The sequence below is a fragment of the Triturus cristatus genome, chromosome 4_2 (genome assembly GCF_964204655.1).
Source record: "Triturus cristatus chromosome 4_2, aTriCri1.1, whole genome shotgun sequence".
Classification (NCBI taxonomy): Eukaryota; Metazoa; Chordata; class Amphibia; order Caudata; family Salamandridae; genus Triturus; species Triturus cristatus.
The window spans coordinates 224624032-224639673 of NC_140586.1; the positions used below are offsets into that span (position 1 = coordinate 224624032).

Sequence of the window (15642 nt, forward strand, 5' to 3'; positions counted from 1 at the left end):
AAATGCCGAAATTAAGCACAATTATTTGATAGCGAGTGTGGGGCTGGCGTGTGATCTCTAAGATATGGGTTGAGGCCGGGAAAATACTAGGGGATCTCAAAGGGAACAAGCGCATTTGGAAGCCAGGGGTCGTAGCTGCGACCTCTGGCGAATCGGCGGTTCCCTAAATGAGGATGCTGGTGTCGGTGGGAGTTCCTTCTAGGCAGTTCTGTGTTCTCCCAGGCCTCAGCTTGGTACCTTCCTTCTGTAGGAGGGGTTTGTTTAGAGTTTCTTTTCAGAGCGAGTGGTAGTTTAGTCGTTGGCACTGACAGCCCGTGAGGAAGGTTTATACTGCGCGTGGTGCTGGTGAATAAAAATACTGGTAGGAACCAACGGCTGTGGAGTAGGGGAGCGAACAGTTTTTTCTTGGCAGTCTGTGTTGAGAGACCCAGGTGAGAAAGTACGCAGGTCTCATTTAGAGGGAATAGTTCAGATTGTGAATTTAATTTTCCGGCAGGTTAATCCTGCAGACTCTTCTACTTCGTATGTTGGGGAATGAATGCTTTGTTAGTAGCAGGAAAAGGACCCCTCTCTTTTAATCTAGCGAGGGATGAGCTATTACTCCCTCTAGAATGTTTTTGATTGTTTGGAAGAATAGTCCATTATTCTTTTCCCTCAGTTACTTTATTTGGAGATTAAATCTGCCGACCTTTGACATATTGAGCGATAAAACCCACCCTTTTATTCAACCCCCCGCCCCTCCCCACTATACACAGTATTAGCTATTTTGGGCGTGGCCATGAGCAGTCTGTAGTGTCTTGATATTTTGCTTGCTAGGACCCTTGCGGTTCTGGGCAGACTCTAAACAAATTAAGCTTCTGGGAGGTATTAAGGTGTGGTTATAAAAGGTATGACGCAATGCGTGCAGTTTGTGATTGTATGTTGAAGAATAAAGAGATCTCTCACAGAGCTGCGTGTGTGGATATGTTCCTTTGCATACTCCCGTGCTGGGGAAGATGCTGCAAACTCCATCGCCCGTTTATTTATACCCTTTGGCCGAACCCGGCCTCCGGGGTGTGCGTGGTGACATCTGTCATGTGAGGGGCCAGGTGTCACTCTACATCTCTCCCCACCTTAGTCCTCCGCAGGAACCCTCACTCAGAGCCCCTCCACTGAGTATTCTGGTACTCCACGCATAGTCCTGGAGGATGTGGCTGGGTTCGGGTCTCAGCCTTAGTTGTTATGGTGGAATAGACCTGCTTTGCGCTCTTGGGGTGCTTTCTGAGCTCCCTGCGTGCTCTTTCTGTTGTGGCTCCCTACTGGCAGGACAAAGGAGGTGATTCAGCTGCTGATTAGTCAGCTCTTCCCAGCGTGGGGTTTGGGTTACCTGATTGGGCAGTGCCCCATCTCTTTGGCTCCATTCCTTATTAGAAAGGGCTTTGTGTGAGTCAGGCATGTCCAAGTGCAGTATGCAATGCACATTTTAGAAGCAGGAGACGTTCCAGGTCACAGTCCCACCCTGGAGTGATATGGTGAACATGATTCTTGGTATTTGGGTGACTTGCCATGGTTCCCTCTCAAAAAGGGTCCTGATATTGTGGCCAGGTTGACCATCTTTGACAAACACCATGTCCCTCCCTTGGGAGGGTAGGTGCCTGGGAACCTCAATGTTGGCTGACTTTTGTGTTGGTTTCTCTGCGGTTCTCCTGCATGGCCTCTTCATTTAGGGAGGCTAGTCACCAGCATTGGCTGGCAGGTATGTTGTCCCTGGCTGGTCGCCTCAACAGAAGGTCCACATGGGCGTATCCCTTCGTGCTATGAGGAGTTTGCTGATACGCCATGAGGAACCTTTGTAGATCTGCTTCAATGTCCTCTCCTTGCTCGACCCCTATCCTCAATGTCTTGTTGAGGCTCCTCATGAATCGCTCAACCTCCCCATTGGCTTGGGGCAATGCCAGTTTGATTTTCTGATACTTCACACAGAGGCTTTTGATGTAGGTTTCAAATTCCTGGCCATGGAATGGGGGGCCATTGTCTGTTCTGATCTCCGGCAGTCCGAATAGCGCAAATGCTTTCTCTAGCACAGGGCAAAGTGCCTTAAGCGGTGTAAATTTGGTTACCTCTACCACAGGGTATTTAGAGCAGTGGTCGAAGTGGGCGGGAACGGCAGGGCACGGCGTACCCCTACTTCTTCAAATCCAAGGAGTCCGTTCCCCTACTTTTTAATTTTGAAAATGCGTCCCAGGACGCAAGAATTCGTCACCGCCTATAAATAAAGCTCGGGGTTCCTGGCGTTCTTGACGGGCGGGAAGGCACAGAAGTAACAGGACTCTGTCTTTTCCTTCTTGCCCATAGAAGAAACATACAGTGTCCACTTCTGCTCTGCCGCTTCAGCTGCCCCCCCCCCCTCCCCACTCTTTCCTTCGTCCTTCTCTTTCTGTCTAGCAGTTCTTTTCTTACTGAAAACCGAGTCTTCAAGACGGGGTTTTCACTCTCTTTCCTCTATTTGCTCCCCTGTGAAATGGATCCAAAAAAGAAAAATATTTTTGCTGGAAATGTCGTATTTTAATTCCAAAGTGCAGTATCTGGAATAAAAGGTTAAAAATATAAAAAATAACTAAATAAAGTAAGACAGAGTGGTAGCAAACTGACCAGATTGATTTTATTCACACCCAAACACATTAGCGCCACTTTTACAGAGTTTGTCAGTGAAGCACTGTTGTTGTTTTCTTGTCTTTGTTTTCCCTGGGCTTGCAACTAGTGCACCAATCCTGGAGGTACTGGATGTGTGTATTGGAAAACAAAATGTGTACTGCGGCTCTGCGTCCAGGAATGTGGTCTTTTTACCATACTGCTTACGTTTGGAAGGATATAAGCAACGGACATTGAAATGGGTCCATTCAGGGCCCTGTAGTCATGTCCTTAACTTTTCAGGCAAAAGCACTCACTGATTTCTGAATAGTGAGTGTATACACGTTAAGGTAACCATGTTGTTCGTGCTTACATTTCACATGGCTTGCTAAATTTAGCATTCCCTATGAGTGTTTGCCTATTCCAGGATGTTGTTACTTTTTTTTGTAGGCCGCATATTGCTCTTGTCTAGTGCGTAATTTCAATTGAGCCGCATCTATGTGCCAGCAACAATTGGTTTGTAGTTGAAGGCAGTGTTTCTCAGTGGGGAAGTATGGTGTTCAGTGGGGGAGAGGATGTGGCACTATGGCCAGAGCTACTGAATTTGGAACTGGAGAACCAGGTTCAGCCTTAATAACCAGTCCACCAGACCACTTCCCTGAGGGAGCACATTCCTATGCTAGACCTTAGAAGGCTGTGCAAGACCATAGAAGCCCTGGTGTCGTAGCACCAGCAGGTGGACTCAAGCATGACAAGTGTAGTTTAACCTTCAAGGCTTGTCCACCACAATCCATACTAAAGTTCTCCTCCAGTCTTGCGGGCAGGCCTATGAAGCAGCACAGCCTTGAACAACAGTGACTCTGTCACTGTGGTCACAGGACCCTTTAGAAGGGCCAGCTCTAGGGCAGTGCAACCGGTGTGGCCGCACCGGGTGCTGACTTTCGGTGGAGGCATTATGTTTGCAAGTATATTAAGGTTTTAAAAGCGCTTGCTGCCTCCTTCCTGGCCTCCAGCAATTTTCGGCAACAATAAAAATATCATGATGACTCTGGTGTTTAATGTTCTTCCTAGAGAGAGATCATTTTGTCTAGTGGAAGTTTTGATTCATGGAAAGGTAGCTCAGAGGGTTAATGTGCCTGCTGCAAAGAACATGTACCATGCAGATTGTGAGAAGTTGGCCTGGTTTATGCTGTCCACTAGTTATAGTAGGCACCTTGTACCAGTACAAACAACCCTTATTGATGATCGGTTTAAAGACGACCTTTATTGAAAGCTATCCTAGTGGTAGCTATGGAGAGCAGCCTTCAGGCTAAGTCTTGAAGGAGTGTAAAGCAGCTTGGTTTACAAGATTATAACCCCTTGAATTACTAAATGAAAGGAGATCCACACAAGGTATATATAAAATATATGTATTTATTTCCAAACATTCACTACTAATCTCTTTATGAGATTAGAGTCCAAGATACACAATAATAAAGTTCTAAAATGACAGTAATAGCACAATATACAATGGGCCCTAGGGGCAGAACAAACCATATATTAGGAAAGTGGTATAAGAACTACGACTTGACTAGACACAGTGCCTAGAGCACGTAGAATTGTTGGGACCCCAAGGAACCACCCAAGGTTGTGACACAGGAGACCCACGAGGGACACGTGCAGTGTGAGAACCCAGGCGCAAGCCCTGTTCTATTCTATGGGAAAGTTGTGGTTGTAATTTTAGAAGTTAAGGACACTTAGGAGAGTATTTTGAGAAAACCCCTTTAGACTTAGGGGGTTCTAGGGCCAGCACCCACGGGCGCACCGGAGTACTCGAGTTACCTCACCCAGGGAAGCCGGGTGCATAGGTGTCAAATGGTGTCGGGAATCGTCGTTGATTTCAATGGCGATCTGCTGCAAAGTGCTGCTGCCGGGAAAGAGAAAAGTGTCCAGTGTGATCCAAGCCTAGATCGAAGATCAGAAGAACCGGAAAGCAGAGGGGACAGAGTCTGGGTCACTTGCCAGTGACCAGGGGCATGATAGACGAATGCCCACCGATTTCGGGTGATTCTGGTGCGAAGAGGTGAAGATTGACTCTGCAGCCACGAGGACCAGGAGGTGTCAACGACAACTAGGAGCTGGATTCGAACTGTCTCACAAAGGATGTCGAGTGCTGCTGTGTCGGTGCTCGGATTGAACACAACAAGCCTTGGCAACAGCAACCCATGCAGAAAGAGAAAAGATGCTTCGGTGCGGACCAGCAAGGTCCTGGGGATTCCCCATGCAATGGAGAGTCAGGGCACATCTGGAGCAATCAGATAAGCTCATTTAGAAGTAAAGTTGCCTTCACAGGGACCCACCAGTCGACGGACTAGGGATCACGAAGGGACCTCGAGAGAAAACATAAAGGGCCAGCTCACCGAACACTCATGGAGTGTAGTCGGGAAATCTTCTGTGTAAATGCTGCTCGGGGTCAGAGCTAGAAGTAACCCAAAGCTCAGCTGCAGGAGTCGTTGGAAAGCTGATGCTTCTGCAAAGTGACGCGGTGTCCAGGGGTTCGGGTTACACGGTCGCCACGAGGAATACAGGCCAAAGACTTGCTGTGGGCACTGATCAACCTCTAAGACCACAGAAACCCACCTCCTGCATTGCAAAATTATTCGGAGTCTGGCGGGAGCTTCGGAGATGTAAACAGGTCAGATGCATCTTTGGTGACTGCCTTGCAGGGGAGTAACTCCTTTACTCCAAGGGAAATTCTTCACTCATCTAGTTCAATGTAGATCGTTGAAGTTCCAGGATTCAGTATCGGAGTTTTGCCCAGGTGTAATCTAAAGTCCTGTAGCCAGGGGTTCCTTTCTTATACCCAAGGAAGGGGTGGGACAAACTCTAGGAACCCACCTATGGGAGGGTCAGGAAAGAGGGGTGGCTACACCCATTTCCTTTGTCCAGTTTCACACCAGAGCAGGGGCTGGTAGCCCCTGCAACCGGTTTGAGCTGGACTGTGCACAGGGACACCAAATGTGCTCACAGTGCTGAACTTCAAAGCACTCTTGGAGTGCACCCACCCAGCCCCAATACACCAAAGCCTGTCTGGGAGGTGGTGACACCTCCCTGTGACAGGAAACCTATTGTCCAGGCCTCCTATGCCGGAGTTTCGTCCAGCAGCAGGAGGGCAGACTCGGGTCTGTGGCTGGCAGCATCCATTTTGTGATGCCAGTGCTCTGTTAGCTGGTACGAGGTATACCAGTGCTGTCATGTCTCTCCCTCTAGACGGGTGGGATCATACTCCCACACCAGTTACTGGTGTGGGGGTATGATTCCAAAGTGGTTGACACCAAACACAACATGTTTCCGTGCAGCCATCCCAAAGTTATCATTTACTGTTTGGTTATAATGCACTTCAGAGTGTATGATTTGGCTGCATCACTAATAACCCCGGAATAAAGGTTCCAAAGGCTGCAGAGGGGCTCTGCTCATGCATGGGCACCCTCTCAAATAAAACCCAGCACCCTGCCTTCAGGATTGGTAAGGCCTGCCATAGGGGTGACTGATAGGTTTTATATGTGCAGTGATATGGAGAGATATAGTGAACCTATATCTCAGTAAGCGGTGCATGCACCACCTTTCCCAGGCTGCTGTAGCAGACCTGTGGTGTCATTTTGGAAGGCTTCCCAGGGGTGGCACAATACATGCTGCAGCCCCTGGTAGGCATCTGGGGTACCTAGGCCCTGGGTACATAGTATACCATATACTGAGGACTTATAGGGGTACCCCAGAATCCAATCTGGAGTGTACCTATAGTACTTGTAATCAATTTCAGGGAGAAAGCAGATAGGCTGGGGTCCTGAATAGCAGGATCCCAGCCAGACTAAGTCGAAAATTGGCAAAACACCAGGAATAAAACCGGGGCAACCATGCAGTCAGATTCCACCATCCTACACAGATCACAAAGTGCACATAATGTAAATAGGTCAGCGGGCTACTGCTTTTCACAGAGAGATCCTTTTGTTACTTGCAGTTTATAAGTTAAAATCCTAACATACAACAGTGAGCTATTAACTTTCATCTAAGAGCTGCATACAAACTGCAAGGTATAAATTAGAACGTTATTCCCCCCCCCCTTTTGATTATCCTAATGTTGCAAAACGTGTTCTTTTGGACAGAAATCAATTCTGATTATTAAAGAGAACCCCCAACCATGGTACTACATTTTAAATTCTGAGTTTATGGTTCTCCAGAGCAATCACTATTAAACTATACGGCCTAGTAGTATGGTTGTCATGTGACTCCTACACCTTGTAGTCCTTAGTCTTATGTAAAATTTTCTAGCCAGTGATTTACATACATATTGATTGTCTCTGAGTAATGTGTGTGATGTAAAGTGCTCCGACACCCTACACTGGTATGAGTGGCGCTGTAAATCAAATTAAATGCATCTGAGAGGGAGTGTGGTTATGGAGACTTTAGGGGCACTGTTAAAGGGTGGTAGTGAGGGAATCCATCGCAGAGGTGGTCATTAGGGGGCAATACCACACATTAATGCACAGGGCACCACCAGTGCTAAGGCCGGCCTTGCCCTTGAGGCCAGTCTGCCTCACCCATAGTTAGCTCCATTGGCCTTGTTTCAGAAGTAGTAGCTGCAACTCTCCAGGGATTGGCAATGCAGAATTTGCAAGCACACCAAACTAAGTTCGCAAACTTCACAGTCTCTCTGCTTCATTCACAAGCACTTTTAACATGTGCTGCTTGCTGTGGGGCCACTGGAGTTAAAATATGCAGCAAAGGATGACAAAATTATGCTGCAGTGTTGACTAAATTATACATTATAAAAAAAAAGGCTGCAGCGTGATGCAGTATATTTTCTGATATTTTATTATTTGGACATGTGTACACATGCTATTTAAAAGAAACACGTTAGTTAGATTCCTCACCTTAGAATATCCCCAGGCGTCAGGCTGGATCCGGAAAGATTTTTGTAGCAATACCCCTTGCGCGTCGAATGACGTCGTTGGAGTACTTAGACGCCGCCCTCGCGCGCTGACGTCAGTTCTTCTTTTTTCCGCGCCAGACAGTTTCGAGCCGGGAAGAGCTTACCCCTTAGTCAATTTTTGACTAAACTTTTTTGACTCTTTTTGGTCTTCTGTCGACTTGACTCTGGTGCCGGTAGGATGCCTGGGTTTAAAGCCAGGCGCCGTCTCCGGATGACGCCGTTCCCCGGTTTAGCCCCTGTCCGGGCCCGGCGACAGCGCGGCGCCGCTCGACGCCGCACCCGACGCCGATGAATGAGTGTTTCATCTACCGCCCGGCTCCGATCATTCCTCCTGTTTATCAGGAATCGGATGACGGGGGTGACTGGGAGGGGTCTGAGGACCCTATGGCCAGACAGGGCCAACTTTCACAGGACTGGGCAGGCGAACTGGAGGATGCCAGTGGTCTGGACACCTCCCCGGACGCTGGTTTCATCTCTCCTCCGACTGTGGCCTCGGAGGAAGGTGCAGCTTTCTCAGTGGTGCTGCGCAAGGCAGCCGAAGCCCTGGGGCTCGAGCTGCCTGCTGTGGCCGTGAGGACTAACATCCTCACAGAGGTGCTTCAACCATCAGCAAGCTCCACAGAGCCTCTGCTGCAGTTCAATGAGGCCCTCGTAGACGTTCTGCAGGGCACTTGGTCCAAGCCCTCCACAGTTCCTACTGTGGATCGGAACGTGGCCCGGCGCCACCGCCCTGCTCCGGGCGACCCCAGTTTCCTGTCCCAACACCCCACCCCGAGAGTCTGGTTATCCAGGCCTCCACTTCCCAATCCTCCTTCCCATCCGCTCCTCCGGATCGGGAATCCAAGAGGCTGGAACAGTTCGGAAAGAAGCTGTTCGGAAAGTAGCTGTTCTCTTTCCTGAGTTTGGGCCTCACTTGAATCTTCTGCGGGAGGAAGTAACGGCCCTTTTGGCCAAAGAGGCCGTCGAGCGCGTTCCTGGTCCAGAAGTAGGCCGTGGTTGCTATTCCCACTACTTTCTGGTTCCCAAGAAGGGCAAAGGGGGCCTACGCCCTATCTTGGACCTCAGGAGCGTTAACGCCTTCCTCCGGAAGGAACGGTTCAAGATGCTAACTTTAGCTCAGGTTCTGGCTGCCCTCGACCCTGGAGACTGGATGGTAGCGTTGGACTTGCAGGACGCCAATTTTCACATCCCCTTCCTGCCGGCCCACCGGCGTTACCTGCGGTTCACGGTGGGTCAGGAGCACTTTCAGTTCACCGTGCTCCCCTTCGGCCTCACCAGTGCCCCTCGGGTGTTCACGAAAGTGATGGCGGTGGTCGCAGCTCATCTGCGCAGATCGGGGGTTCCAGTCTTCCCCTATCTCGACGACTGGCTGTTGAAGGCGGGCTTGCCCCAGCAAGTCGTCTCCCACCTCCAGACTACGGCCGACCTCCTGCATTTGCTGGGGTTCTCCATCAACGTGCCGAAGTCACACCTGAGACCCTCCCAGAAGCTCCTCTTCATCGGAGCGGTTCTCGATTCGGCGCAGTTCCGAGCTTATCCTCCCGAACAGCGGGTCCGGGATATTCAGGCTCTGATTCCCATCTTTCGGCCTCTATCCTTGGTTTCGGTTAGGTTGGTGCTGCGGCTTCTGGGGCTGATGGCCTCCTGCATCCTGTTGGTGCATTACGCCAGGTGGCGAATGTGGGCTCTGCAGTGGGACCTGAAGTTTCAGTGGGCCCAGCATCGAGGCAACCTGTCCGACCATGTCTTGATCTCGGAGGGCACTGCCAACCAGTTGCAGTGGTGGCTCACGGACCGCGATTGGGTCAGGGGCAGATGCCTCTCCCTACCCCAACCGGAGCACGTAGTAGTGACGGACGCGTCCCTCCTGGGATGGGGGGGCCATATGGGAGAGGGTGAGATCAGAGGCCTCTGCTCTCCGGCGGGGTCTCAACTCCATATCAACTTGTTGGAGCTGAGAGCGATCCGGCTTGCACTGAAAGCCTTTCTTCCCTCTGTCTGGGGAAGTGTCGGGCAGGTGTTCACGGACAACACCACCGCCATGTGGTATTGCAACAAACAGGGCGGGGTGGGGTCGTGGACCCTTTGTCAGGAGGCTCTGCGCCTCTGGACATGGCTGAAACACCAGGGCATCATCCTGGTGGTTCAACATCTGGCGGGCTCTCTGAACGCCAGAGCAGACGAACTCAGCCGCCGGTGCATGATGGATCACGAATGGCGTCTGAACTCGGACGTGGCGCAAGGTCTCTTTCTGCAGTGGGGAGAGCCTTGGTTAGATCTATTCGCCACTGAAGAGAACGCGCAAATGTCAGCAGTTCTGCGTGTTGGAATTTCCAAGGCGGCATTCGCTCGGAGACGCTTTTCGTCGCGAGTGGAGTTGCGGTCTGTTGTACGCCTTTCCGCCTATACCACTTCTGCCCAGAGTGCTGAAGAAGATCAGGCGCGACCGGGCCCAAGTCATCCTAGTGGCTCCGGATTGGGCACGAAGGTACTGGTATCCCGAGCTACTCAGTATGTCAATCGATCCTCCGGTACGACTGCCTCTTCAGGAAGACCTTCTGTCGCAGCAGCAGGGGACGGTCCTCCACCCGAAGCTGTCCAGCCTCCACCTCCATGCGTGGAGATTGAGCGGCGGCAGTTGATGCCATTTGACTTGCCTCCTGAAGTCTGTGATGTGATTCTGACAGCCAGGCGTCCCTCCACGAAATCGGTATACGCCTGCAGGTGGAACAAATTTGTGGCATGGTGCACAGCAAAGGCTGTGGATCCCCTTTCTGCCCCTTTTTCTGAGGTTCTACTCTTTCTTCTTTCTTTGGCCCAACAGGGCTGTGCTCTGGGCACCTTGAAAGGTTATCTTTCTGCAATCTCTGCTTTCTTACGGCTTCCTGATCAGTCTTCTCTTTTCAAGTCCCCTGTTGTTTCGCATTTTCTTAAAGGCATTACTCACATGTTTCCTCCTGTCCCCTTCGTAATGCCTCAGTGGGATTTGAATCTTGTCTTGACCTTTCTGATGTGCGCTCCCTTTGAGCCTCATCACAATTGTCCCCTTCGTCTTCTGACTCTTAAGACTGCTTTCCTGGTAGCTATCACCTCGGCTAGACGGGTGTGTGAGCTCCAGGCTCTGTCATCCAAGCCTCCCTTTCTTTCTGTTCATCCGGACAAGGTTGTCCTCCGGACTCGTCCTTCTTTTCTTCCAAAAGTGGTAACCCCCTTTCACATCAGGCAATCGGTCACTTTGCCCACCTTCTTTCGGCATCCTTCGAAAGAGGAAGAGAGGCTCCACCGTCTGGACCCCAAACGTGCGCTGTCCTTTTTATTTGGACCGCACCAGACAGTTCCGGGTGGACGACCAACTTTGTGTTAGATACGTAGGTGCTAAGAAGGGGAGGGCTGTACACAAGCGGACCATCTCACGGTGGGTCATCTTGTGTATAAAGGTTGTTACTCCTTGGCGAAAAAGGACCCTCCTGTTGGGCTGAGAGCCCATTCCACCCGGGCCACAGCGGCGACTACTTCCCTGGGACGGGGAGTTCCCTTGCAGGACATCTGTCAGGCGGCGACGTGAGCCTCACTGCACACGTTCGCCAAGCACTATTGCCTGGACAGCCAAGTCCAGAGAGATGGCTTCTTTGGCCGTTCTGTTCTCCAGGACTTTCTGGTGTGATCTTGGTTCGCAGACCCTCCACCGGGGTTGGTATTGCTGGGGTATCTATTCTAAGGTGAGGAATCTAACTAACATGTTTCTTTCAGATGAACAATTTACTTACCTTCGGTAATGATGTATCTGTAAGAAACATTGGTTAGTTAGATTCCTCACCGACCCACCCATCCTCCCCGCTCTGCGAACCTACATCTAGGGTTAAGGTCATCCTGTTCAGGGCCCTAGACTTTTTGGCACCAGTGTCGGTCTCTTGCATGGCTCTGTGTTCCTGGCACGGAAAGCTATGTACAAGAACTGACGTCAGCGCGCGAGGGCGGCGTCTAAGTACTCCGACGTCATTCCGGCGCACGACGCCAACGACGGACACGAAGCCGCAGACGACGCCTAGCGACGCGCAAGGGGTATTGCTACAAAAATCTTTCCGGATCCAGCCTGACGCCTGGGGATATTCTAAGGTGAGGAATCTAACTAACTAATGTTTCTTACAGATACATCGTTACCGAAGGTAAGTAACTTGTTCAACAGTCTTTGGAAAGTTTTTGCCTTATTAGTACCAGCGTAACATACAAATGCAACAGCGAGAAAGGTGATCAGTCAACCTTTGTAATAAGCCATCCACTCCGCAGCAAAACAAGTCACATTTTGTATTAACTTTTGATACGTTTGAGCTATAAACAATTTATTAGTTTAAATGGTCAGATCATGCAGCAGATCTTGCATTAGGAGGCAAATATGGCAGAGCCATAATTATATAGAAAACATTTGCAAACTAGGATATTTTGCCATTCATGTTTGAACTGCTGTTGTGGAAAAAGGGAGAAGTGCTGATGACAAACTCCATGGCTCGGCGACAAATGGCTTGGGCTTCCACATTTTATCGTATTTGGGACATTCTGTGATTAGAAGCATATCCCACTTTGTGAATGTGTTTTAATGTCAATAACTCATAACCTTAAATAATCATGTGTATCCATTGGTTGATTAAATTGGGCAGTGAAATGCCAAACAAATACTAAAAATTGGGATGTTTGCGCATTCTGGCCACACCTCTGGCTCCGCCCACTGAGCCAATCCTTGGGTTATTCCCGCCCTATGATTCTCCGCCCACAGTTCCCCTACTTTTTTTCCCCCACTTCGACCACTGATTTGGAGTGGTCGTCCATAATGACATTGGTGAACCTTCCTTCTGGGATGCTCTCGTAGTCTGTGCTTAGGTGAGTCCATGGGCATCGGGGACAGTCTCGGTAGTGATCCAGCGCAAAACCCTAGCAACGGGAAACAACCCGTAGCGGTATCCTCCCTGCGTCACTGACCCAAAGTCGAACTAAATTCATTCACACATGCAGTCATTGGTGGGGCCCATAACACCAACACTCACACGTCACTTCCATACCGGTCTGCACACACAGGAGGGATGAGTGGTTCAAGCGCCAAACATGTGAGGGGAACACCTTATAACCTATAGGGAAGGAAAAGTCATTTACAAATGTACATTAACGCCATTTCTCCTACAGATTCTCAATCCTAAAACATCAAGGCACTCCTCCCACTTCGGTTGATCGGACCAAATTAGTTGGATTGGTTGATGGTGATTTAGAACCAGCTAAAACACATTTCAAGATTTCAGACTCTATCTCTTAAATGAAACTCATAATTTCTCGTTAATCAATAATTTGTTTATCTAAAATGTCATAATATTTTCAAATCGCATTTGTCTCGTCAAAGTTTTAGAAAGTTTATCAAATTTCTAATAAATCACAGAACGTTATATTTACCTAATCTGGCTATTTGGAGTCCTCTAATTCATTGGCTCTGCATAATTTTGTCGTACATTGTCCGAAAGCAAGCCAAAGCTCAAAGTTCTATGCTCAGCACGCTACAGTCCCAATGACCGGCAAAGGACCAAAGACGTGCAAGCATCTATCATTGTCCGTAGATTTAGGAAAGTTCGCAGTCATCAGATAATCGGGCAGTATCTGGACCTTCAAGATTGAGGAAACGCAGCGCACCTCCTGAGCAGCATCGATCGTTGATGAGCTAAGCATCCCTCTCTATTCTACTACATATTTTTATAATAAAATGAAGCAAAGATTATACAAATTAAATATTTTAGGTCAGTCGGGATTGGCTGGTTGAGATCGTCCGATGTAAGTTTTTGAGATCTTACTACAGTTCAAGGGGTGAGGTTATGAGTTCATTTAGAAGTCAGTCTGTTCCGGTTTATATTGTGAAGTCGATTGTTCTCGGTCTTGGCTGTTTTCCCACTGTGTCCTTGCTAGGGTACATGGTGTATACAGGTCATGACGAGGTTTAGGAGAATTCTTTGCGCAAGCGCAGCACACTCCGCGCCTCGTGGGACCGTGACCACTTCGTCGTGTAGCGTCGGCGGCCATCTTTGATTTAGGCCCAAACACCATCTTAAGCGAAACAAACACAAAAGTGTAAATATATAGAAATAATAAATCTAATGTTAACCCCTTACTAATCCCTCTGTGTTTGTGTTTATCTAGCATATAGCAACATTTAAAGCAATTATATTCACCCTTTTGGTCCTCTTCTCAGGCAACATTACAAAAGCAACATTTATCATGCAGTATTCTAATTACCACATATACTACTTGTTAGTATGCGTACGGATTTTAGTCATAAAGGTTATTTTGCCCTACAAAATGCAAATCCCACGTGTAATTTGAATATTAATAATGTTGATTAATATACATGCAAACTCATTTAATAATATTATAGTCGACCGGAGTTACTTAGAGGCTGTGCTTGCTATGATGGGATTTGGCCCCCCATTCAGGTGTCTTATCCGAGTCCTGTACTCCGACCCTAAAGCACAGGTTCTGACCAATGGTGCATTCTCAGAGGCGTTTCCCATCCGGAGGGGCACTCGTCCGGGTTGCCCCCTCTCTCCGCTCTTATTCGCCCTGGCCTGCCTCCTATGCATCGATCCCCACATCTGTTGATGGAATTGGGATCCTCACCACATAGATAAAATCGCCCTCTAGGCGGATGGTGTCCTCCTTTTCCTAGCTGACCCCGAGAGTTCCGGCCCACGTTGTTTGGAAATCCTCCACGCCTTCGAGAGGGTCTCCGGCTTATGGCTCAACCCAGCAAAGTCCACCCTGGTCCCCCTCCACCCATCGCGGGCCTGCTTCAATTGGCAGTCGACCATCCCTCTGCGCAGGCAGTCATTCAAGTACGTAGGAATTTGGGTGACCTTGCTCCCAGTCACAAAAGCTAAGGCAGACCTCAAACGGTGGCATTCCTTTTCACTCAACCCTCTTGGCAGAGGTGCACTTTTTAAAATGATGATTCTCCCCCGTTTTTTTATATATTCTTCAAAACATAACCTTTCATCTTCTGGGGAGTTGGTTCCGCGAAGTTGATAGTCTACTCACCCGGTTATTGTGGAAGGGCGGGAGGTCACGTAGGGCCCAGGCTCACTGTCGGCTACCCCCCTATGACGGTGACATGGGTGAAACTAATCTCCACCTTTATTATTTGGCCACTAGACTTATTGTCATCCATGACTGGTTTGCTGGCGGCTGGTCAGATCTGGCGTACCGGGTTTAACTCAGGACTATGGACTTTCCAAAGCTCCAGGCCTACTTGTATGGGGCCCCCTACCACAAATCCAACCCCCTGTCACTAGGACAGTCTTACTGGCTTGGCGCACTGCCTTGCACTTCACTGATGGGATGGGAAGCTCACCCAACACACACCCTCGTGGCATGGTTCCTGGCTGCGTGAGACTTCAACCCTCCAAGACTTTCAGCAGTGGGATCAAATTGGGATTTCCCTCCTTGGTGACATCTGGGTAGGAGATCACATCAGAGCCTTTTCGGACCTGCAGCAGCGCCACTCCCTTCACGCCACTCAATTTTACAAGTATTTGCAGCTTCGCCTCGCCCTCACTGTGCACATTCCGTCGACCACCTCCCTTCCCGAATTCAGTCCCCTAGAAGCCCAGGTTATGATGGGGAATTTAGGCAGAGGAGGGGTGTCACAGATCTATTGCTCCCTTGGGAACAATGGCCCTGCGACCCTGAACTCGCTGAGCGCTCGCTGGGAGGGATGGCTTGGCCCCCTGGAGGAAGCAGACTGGCAGGATGCTCTCATGGCTCCCAAAACGTTGATGACCTCCTCCAAATTACTCCTTATCCAACTCTACTATCTCCACATGGCGTATCTTACTCCTGCACGTCTGTATAGAGCTCGGCTGCGCTCCTTCCCAGCCTGTGCGTGGTGCGACCATGCCCCAGCTGATTTTTATCATATGGTCTGGCAGTGCCCTGCCCTTGAATCATTCTGGGCGGGTGTGGAATCAGAGCTTACACAAACCCTGGGTTGGGCGGTTCCCCACGACCCATTACGTCTCCTCCTGGGAGTGTTTGAT

The 15642-nt window shown here is 49.5% G+C and overlaps 1 protein-coding gene across 9 annotated transcripts in view; it reads left to right on the forward strand.

Annotated features, from left to right (window-relative positions):
- The first annotated feature begins 294 nt into the window (after positions 1-294).
- Positions 295-15642, forward strand: part of LOC146833473 (uncharacterized) — a 511810-nt gene continuing 496462 nt past the window's right edge. For 6 of the 9 annotated variants that reach the window (XM_085601298.1, XM_085601305.1, XM_085601295.1 and 3 more), the window contains exon 1: positions 311-431. The gene's annotated coding sequence lies outside the window, so the exon portion shown is untranslated. Of the gene's footprint in view, positions 432-15642 lie in introns of all 9 variants that reach the window. The other 3 variants (XM_085601299.1, XM_085601303.1, XM_085601304.1) reach the window with 2 other exon arrangements.